Source organism: Triticum aestivum, chromosome 5B, assembly GCF_018294505.1.
Source record: "Triticum aestivum cultivar Chinese Spring chromosome 5B, IWGSC CS RefSeq v2.1, whole genome shotgun sequence".
In the NCBI taxonomy this organism is placed as follows: domain Eukaryota; kingdom Viridiplantae; phylum Streptophyta; class Magnoliopsida; order Poales; family Poaceae; genus Triticum; species Triticum aestivum.
In genome coordinates, this window is record NC_057807.1 from 517,224,584 (window position 1) to 517,234,005 (window position 9,422).

Genomic DNA, 9,422 nt, shown 5'->3' on the forward strand with positions numbered 1-9,422 from the left:
GACCGAGAACGAAAATCTCTTCGACTAGGTGAACCAGGAGGTGCGTCATAATATTGAAGAAGGATGGCGGGAACACCAACTCGAAACTGACAAGACATTGGATCACATCGTTCTGTAACCGTGGTAGAACTTCTGGATTGATTACCTTCTGAGAGATTGCATTGAGGAATGCACATAGCTTCACAATGGCTACTCGAACATTTTCCGGCAGGAGCCCCCTCAAAGCAATCGGAAGCAATTGCGTCATAATCACGTGGCAGTCGTGAGACTTCAGGTTTTGGAACTTTTTCTCCGCCATGTTTATTATTCCCTTTATATTGGACGAGAATCCAGACGGGACCTTCATACTGCTCAGGCATTCAAAAAAGATGACATTCTCTTCTTTGGTCAGAGCGTAGCTGGCACGACCTTGAAACCATTCCGGATGCCGGTTATCAGGGTCTTTCAAACGTTGCTGGTCCTGCCGTGCTTCCTTTGTATCATTTGTCTTCCCATACACGCCCAAGAAGCTTAGGAGGTTCACGCAAATATTCTTCGTAACGTGCATCACGTCGATTGCAGAGCGGACATCTAGGACTTTCCAATATTCTAGCTCCCAGAATATAGATTTCTTCTTCCACATGGCTGCGTGCCCGTCAGCTCCCTTCGGAACTGATTGTCCGCCAGGACCCTTTCCAAAGATGACTTTCAAATCCTTGACCATGTCAAATACCTCAGCACCAGTGCGTTCCGCAGGCTTCGGCCGGTGATCTGCCTTGCCGTTGTAATGCTTGCCTTTCTTTCTTACTGGATGAATTTTCGGAAGAAATCGACGATGCCCAAGGTACACGTTCTTCTTACAATTTGGCAAATGTACACTTTCAGTCTCATGTAAGCAGTGCGTGCATGCATTGTATCCCTTATTTGACAGTCCCGAAAGGTTACTAAGAGCAGGCCAATCGTTGATGGTTACGAAAAGCAACGCTCGTAGGTCAAATTCCTCTTGTTTGTGCTCATCCCACACACGGACACCACCCCACAGCTGTAAAAGTTCATCAACTAATGGCCTTAGGTACACATCGATGTCGTTGCCGGGTTGCTTCGGACCATGGATGAGCACTGGCATCATAATGAACTTCCGCTTCATGCACAACCAAGGAGGAAGGTTGTAGATGCATAGAGTCACGGGCCAGGTGCTATGGCTGGAGCTCTGCTCGCCAAAAGGATTCATGCCATCCGTACTTAGAGCAAATCTTATGTTCCTTGCGTCAGCTGCAAAATCTTTGAACCATCTGTCGATCTTTCTCCATTGCGTTCCATCTGCGGTGTGTCTCAACTCCCCGTCCGACTTACGGTCCTCTTTGTGCCATCGCAACAACTTGGCATGCTCTTTGTTCCTGAACAGACGTTTCAACCGTGGTATTATAGGAGCATACCACATCACCTTGGCGGGAACCCTCTTCCTGGGTTTCTGGCCCTCAACATCGTCACCAGGGTCATCGCCTCTGATCTTATAACGCAATGCAGTGCATACCGGGCATTCATTCAAATTCTCGTATTCACCGCGGTAGAGGATGCAGTCGTTGATGCATGCATGTATCTTCAGAACCTCTAAACCTAGAGGGCAGACAACCTTCTTTGCTTCGTACGTACTGGCGGCAACTCGTTATCCTTTGGAAACATATTCTTCAACATTTTCAGCAAGTTTTCAAATGCCGAGTCAGCTACACCTGCCTCTGCCTTCCATTTCAGCAAATCCAGTGTGCAGCCCAGCTTTTTCAGACCATCATCGCATCCGGGGTACAGCGCCTTTCTGTGATCCTCTAACATGCGATCCAAATTCTCCCTCTCCTTTTCAGTTTCACAGCGTCTCCGTGCATCAGCAATGGTCCGACCAAGATCATCAACGGGATCATCACGTGCCTCTTCTTCACCTTCCCCTTCACCTTCAGCATCCTCCATGAAAGTATCACCGAAATGAGCAAGATAGCTTTCATCGATGAAATCATCCCCTTCTTCATCTTCTTCCATTATAACCCCTCTTTCTCCATGCTTGGTCCAACAATTATAGCTTGGCATGAAACCGTGCCGAAGCAGATGCATGTGAACATCTCTTGAGGAAGAGTAACCCTTCTGATTCTTACAGATAACACATGGACAGATAACAAAACTCCCCTGCTTGTTCGCATTAGCCACTACGAGGAAATCTTTCAAACCCGTAGTGAACTCGCCGGAGAGTCGGTTACCGTACATCCATTGCCGATTCATCTGCATTATTATAATATAAAATATATAATTAACCATCATGCATTTGTTAAACTAACTAGCTACAAACAATATAAATTAAACAATGAACTACACACATGCATATTTTATCAATGACACATCAAAGGTTCATCAAGTTGCTAACCGCGATCGAGGAGTGTGGCTCCAACACTTCATGTCATGTTTGTTTCATGCTCTTGGGGCATTTCATCAAACACCTTATGTGCATAAGAGGAACCAAAAACAAACCTACACCCACTTGTGAAGAGAATGGCTCCAAATGGCTAAGTGTTGGCTGCTGGATGGGTATATATAGGGGAGGGGCTTTAGTTGCGGTTGGCCTGGCAAACCGTGACTAAAGGTGCCCGAAGGCCTTTAGTCGCGGTTGTCCTGGCCAACCGCGACTAAAGACCCTCACATGCGCCAGCTGGCCACCGAGCGCCCTGGGCCCAGGCCTTTGGTCGCGGTTCACCTCCAGAACCGCGACTAAAGGTCCCATTAGTCGCGGTTCCTACAGCTTCGCGACTTATGGGGCTGGACGGAAGCCTGTTTTTCCACCAGTGTCTATCCGCCTGTCCTCCGTTTTCCTGCTGTATGGCTGCATAGTATATTCTGGTATATATTTTGTGTCTCCATTCTTTACGTGCTAACCATTTTAAAACTGCTCTGTTGTTTGTGTTTCTTGTCATGAAAAAGACGGACGTCACACGCACACACTATTTCTACTACTAGTACTTAATTCTGACTGTCTAATCTCGATTAACACAGCCTAATCTTACCGACACCAATCAATGAAACTGGACAAGTACGTGGCGCAAATTAAGAAACAACACTCAAGGGCATGCAACAACCCACAACAAACAAACACCAGATAACAAACACGGCAACGACATGATGAAGTGATGCTCATCTGCTTGGAGCGTCGTTGGCACCTGCCCACCTACCCAAGAAGCAATCCTTGTGTCACCATCCTCACACTTGCACATAGGTTGGGAGCTGAATCATGGACTCCATTAATCTTAGCAACCACCAAAATACCGTGCACAGAGAGACGCATGCACGTACCATGGGCTCATACATGAATAAGGGGGTGTTTGGTTGCAAGGGACTAGACTTTTTTTAGTCCCAGGGATTAAAGAAAAAAGACCCTCCAATAGAGTCTTTTTCTAGTCACTGTAGAATAATTCACTCATGTTTGGTTACATAGTGACTTAAAGGGACTTTTTTTAGTCTAGTCCCTGTAACCAAACACCCTATAAGTTGGAGCTAGGGAAGCTGACAAGAGAAAATCAGACAACTCAAAACAGTGAATGCTGCCAATCAATCACTCAGTGTTTTTTTTCAAAATTTCTAGCAATTACTCAATTTTGCACGGATCTTCACGTAAGATCTCACAAATACAACATCGACTAAGACTTTGTTACGTCTCAGTAGACTAAGACTTAGCAATCCCGAGTTAACTCTAGCTGGTGATGTCATCTGTACCCCAGTTACATTATTTTACCCTCCTAACATCACGAGCATATACCACTTCACACCACAACAAGTATGAACGCTTGATTATTCCACACGATCCCAATCGATTCACGACGGCTAAGTATATATGTATATCTCAACATCTGCAATATAAACTATGTATCCACGCATATGAATACACAACTGCCGGGTCCGGATACCGTGACGCATTCTTATAACGCCGTATTTTAGTCCAGTCAAAGATATAACAAACTAACAAAATGTGGATCGATCGATATGGAATGGACATGGAGACGAAGGCAACGTGGGGGTTTGATTGTTTTCGGGTACCTACCCAACGGCCCAAAATGGTGACCTGGCTAGTGATCCATGACCATGTAATGAACGGTGGGTAGGTACTAGGTAGGCACCAGAAAAGGACCCCGCGTATATATATCCTCTCCTCTCCGGCTGTGTAGACCGCTGCATACGCATGTACTGGTACAGGTATATAGTATACTCGTATAGTACAGCCCCTGAGTTTCTATGAAAAGTTAATTAATGTGTGTCAACGCCTTCACAGAGCAGCCGAGCATATTTTGATTTTCTTTTTCATGTTATGCTGGAGTGCACGTCTGCAAGTAGCTAGTATAAACTAGCTTATACAGTAGTGTTCGTGGAAGCAACGGCAGTCGCCAGCTACTAACTAGGAATACAACGCCATGCTTTGGATAAAAGAAACGAAATAGCTATGCAGTCATACAAAAGGTTAACTGCACAGGATGCATAAACAGTCCTAAAGCCGGCTTGATACATGCATGCATCATGGAGGAAGAGAGACGATATCTTCTTCTCCACGGCACTAGTTCAACTTGGTACATCATGGAGAAGGTGACTTGATGTAACCTGCCAATCGTCTCTGATTTTTGGAGCATAATGATATGTGGTGCCTTCTTTACATATCTTTCATTCGTGCTATACATCAACATATACATATGACTTTGTGCATCAACTGTTTCGAGGTCATAGGATATATATATATATATATACATACATATATATATATATATATATATACATACATATATACAAACATACATACATATATACATACATACATACATACATATATATATATATATATATATATATATATATATATATATAGACGAATAGAGCCGAAATTGGCATCTCTTCTTTTTCTTTTCTTTCTCTCAACATAAACCTTCCCATTTTTTGAAATAACATTCCTCCTTTGACTAGAGATCATTATGGAACTCTCAAGGAAAAAGGGAGAAATTACCACACCTTTATTACATAGTGAAAGTATACTCCATTGTCGAAGAAAGTTTTACTCGCAAACTTACGAAAATGATGATGCACATGGCCATAAGTTTATCACAGAAGTTGCCGAAAACAGCACACACGGTGAAAACAATTAGTTCACAAAAGATAAACCAAGACAAGATGAGAAACATTTGACATGTTATGCACATGCCTCTACAGAATAACACAACAACAAGGTGAAAAGGTTTTGGATGGTGACTTGATATACGTGCCAACCATTTCTGGTTATTAGAGCATAATGTTGTGCAATGACTACTTTGCACGTCATTCACTGTCCATAGTATGTGTCAACATATACATATGACTTTGTGCGCAACTATTTCAAGGTCATAGGGTATTTGCATGGAGTAGAAATTGATAACCCTTCCCTTTCCCCCTTTTCTCGTAATAAGTTGAGGTGCCAAAAGAACACTTACATCAAATTATGAAGCTTTCTCTGCTGATGAAATGCTTGGTTTCTTGGAATGTTGCTTGCCTATTGTCTTGCATGAGCTCCTCACAGCAACCACTCGCAACCAGAAGGAGAAAAAATTTTGGTGCCGGTAACCAGTACTCATTGTTTTGTTTAATGGCGAACTACTCAGTGGGGTGTGGGATCAGAAATTGCCGACGTGGATCCACATTACTCCCAAGCTAAGCTAAGGGGCCCAATGCAAGTACTCATTGTTAATGGGAACCAATCTAGCCAGTCTAATCTACTCAAAGCCAAGGACAATCAACTAATTATCAATTACTAGAACGGGAGCAGCGTACCTCTCCTAGTCGGGAATTAATAAATGGGGACTGGCTACCAACCCAACCATCTGCTCCTATCCAACATCATAAGCTTTCAGCTAAGACCACCGCCGTGCTCTTCCATGGCATTCAATTCCATCTCCCGTACGCACCTCCGGTCCATGGAACCAAGTCATACATAAACGATAGATTGCTATTCCCTCCGTATCATAATATAAGATTGTTTTTGTCACTAGTATAATATTTTAACTGCTTTCTTGAATGGTTCGAACACATTCAAGACAAAGAGAATAAGATCACCTCAAATTTCTACCATTGTTTTTGACGAAAGCTGAGGTAACTAACAAAGAGAGTCATCTTCCTGGTGGCCGGCATCAATCACTTGGCAGTTCCCTTTCCGTGGAAAGTATAGATTCTACCGTCAGCAGATAAGGCAGCCAGCAGAGATGGAAATCTTGTTAAGTTGAGATTCACCGAGGTAATCCAATTAGTTAACTAATAATGTGTATTATTATGTTCTTACCTGTGTAGGACCGTGATGTGGTAGCTAGTGGGAACTAGCTTTGCGCCTGCCAAAGCAATCGATGTCTTTCACCATCACTCGTTTTTGTTCCTTCATATTTTCTTGTTGTGAGGAACATCGCTGTTAAAGTTAACCGAATCCAGATGTTTCCAGGAATGAAACATTAGTGTTAAGTATTAGTAGTAGTGTGTTACAATACTGTGATGTACTACCACATGTTGCCGGATTTAGGTCCGCGGTTTCTCGTTCTCCCACTAGGTGAATAAACTGAGTACATACCAGCGGCGGACCTAGAATCACGGGTTTGCGGGTGCCACAGTTCAAAATTTACTCTAAATATCATCATAATCTCAACAAAGAGTTTAAAATAGAAATAAATTGATGGGTATTTAGTGTGGAAAAAGTTCATTTTAAACCCTGGACTCGTAGAGGTTTGCGGTGTATATTTTTTTCTGCGGCAAGAAAGATCGAACGTGTCTAAAGTTACTTTATAAAAATAAATAAGCCTGCACGACGAAGCAAATTAACGAGTGGCGTAGTGGTCATTGCGCGCGCGCCGTATTGTCGCGACCTAGGTTCGCTTCCCGGGCGAGGCGTGTTTTTTTCTGTAGGAAAATAATGCCAGGCTTCTTTTTTGCAAACAAGGGCTTTTGCTTGATTACATATAAGGCAAGGGCTTTTTTGTGAAAAGAACACAGAGGAATCCCGGTTGACTGGTTCAAACGATGCCAGGGTTCGATTTAGACCGGGATTGAATAGTTCAGGGTGTAATCGACCGGGATTTCGACTTGAGAGTTCATTTTACCAAACCTCTACGAGTTCAGGGTTTAAAATGGACTTTTTCCATTTAGTGTTAAGGGTATAGTAAATTTATTTCGCAATTTTGAAGGGGTTGCCATGACACCCATGATGTCCTCACTGAATCCGCCCTGGTACATACATACGTATGACGTATGGTAGAACAATTGTTCTATGGTTTATGCGTATTAGACGGGGAAAAACAGAGTATGTACGCAGTGACAAGGATGTGCACGTATGAGTAGTGATGGTCGATCGACATGTAACATCCATCCCAAATAGCATTGTTTGCTCCTAATGGCATCTCCAACGCTGACCCGTAAACCACCCGCAACCGTCCGGAACACGCTGTCTGGACCGCGAAAGCCATCCAACGCCGATTTTTATCGGTCCGTGGAGCGGTTCGGACGCGATTCCTATCGCAAACCGAGACAAACGTGGGGAGGCTTCCGGGAATCCGGACACGCGAAACATTGCTCTCCGCCCCTCCTCCTCCCCCCCCGGCCCACCCTAATGGAAGGCCGAGCCCGCGCTTTTGTAGCATCCCGCACTGTTTCCGCGCCAAAATGCCCCACTCTCTTCTTCCACTTCCCGCCGCTGTCCGTCCAATTCCCGCTCTTTTCTCCCACCCTCTCCTTCCCTCTGCCGCCAACGCCTAGAACCTGTCGGAGATGGAGGCGCCGGAGGTGCCGAAAGATCTTAGCATCACGCTTGCCCGGAAGATCAACTCAGAGACGCGTCAAAATCGCTGCGTCAAAGCAAAGGCCGCAGAGGAGGAGAAGATGAGGAAGCATCTGGCCGCTGGTGGGCCTAGTGGTGGCGATGGGCGTGGCGAAAGGGGTGGACGGGGTGGCCGGCGAGGCCGTGGCGGACACCGCTAGATGGGAGCACCGACATGATAGACGGTGCCGTGGCCGGAGCCTTACAAGCCTCTGTACTACTATGCCGCCAAGCAGCTCGCAAACCCTGCCAGTACGGTTCCTTACATCATCGATGTTGACGCGGCGCCTGTCTTCTCCGAGTATTCTTCGCCGTCGCTCGTCCGGGCAAGGACGGCGGGCGGAGAGCAGATGGGTGCCCATGCGATGTTTGCTGCCATGACGAATTTTCACGAAAGATCTTAAATTTTCTGTTAGAGAGAAGTTAAGAGTGGCTAGATCTCAGTCAAGTGACACAACATGTAAAAAGAAGCAAAAGATTAAAAGAAAATTTTGCACGAATTATCACGTAAGATCTCATGAATACATCATCACCTGAGACTTCGTTAAGTCTCAGTAGACTGAGATTTAGCAATTCAGAAAAGTTAACTCTAGCTGGTGATGTCATTTGTACCCTAGTTACATTTTTTTTACCTCCTGACAGCACGAGTATATACCACTCGACACCACAACAAGTATGAACACTTGATTATTCCACATGACCTCGATCGATTCGCGACGGCTAAGTATATATGTATATTTTCAATATCCACACATATAATCTATGTATGCACGCATGCAAATACGCAACTGCCGGGGCCGGATACCATGACGGTTGCTTTCGGGTACCTACCGAACGGCCCAAAAATGGCGAGCTGGCTAGTGATCCATGTAATGAAAGACGGTGGGTAGGTAGGCACCAGAAAAGGACCCCGTGTACATACATTCTCTCCTCTCCGGCTATGTAGACGGCTGCATATGCATGTACCGTACAGGTATACTATACTGTATACGCGTATAGTACAGCCCCTGAGTTGCTAGGAAAAGTTAATTAATGTGTGTCAACGCCTTCACCGAGCAGCCGGCCGGGCACAATTTGATTTTCTTTTTCATGTTGCGCTGGGTTGCACGTCTGCAAGTAGCTAGTAGATTAGCTTATACAGTAGTGTTCGTGGAAGCAACGGCAGCGGCCAGCTGCTAGGAATACGACGACATGCTTTGGATAAGAGAAATGAAATGGATATGAAGTCATACAAAAGGATAACTGCACGAGATGCATAAACCAGCTTGGTACATGCATGCGTCATGGAGGAAGAGAGACGATCTTCTTCTCCTCCACGGCACTAGTTCAACTTGATACATCATGGAGAAGGTGATTTTCGTAGCATAAAGATATGATGTGCCTTCTCTAAATGTCTTTCATTCATGGTATACGTATGACTTTGCGCCTCAACTGTTTCGAGGTCATATGATACGTAGACGGATGGAACCAAAATTGGCATCTCTTCCTTTTCTTTTCTTTCTCACAACAGAAACTTTTCCATTTTTTGAAATAACATTTTTTTTCTTTGACTAGATATTATCATGCAACTCTCACGAAAAAGAGAGAAATTATCACAGTT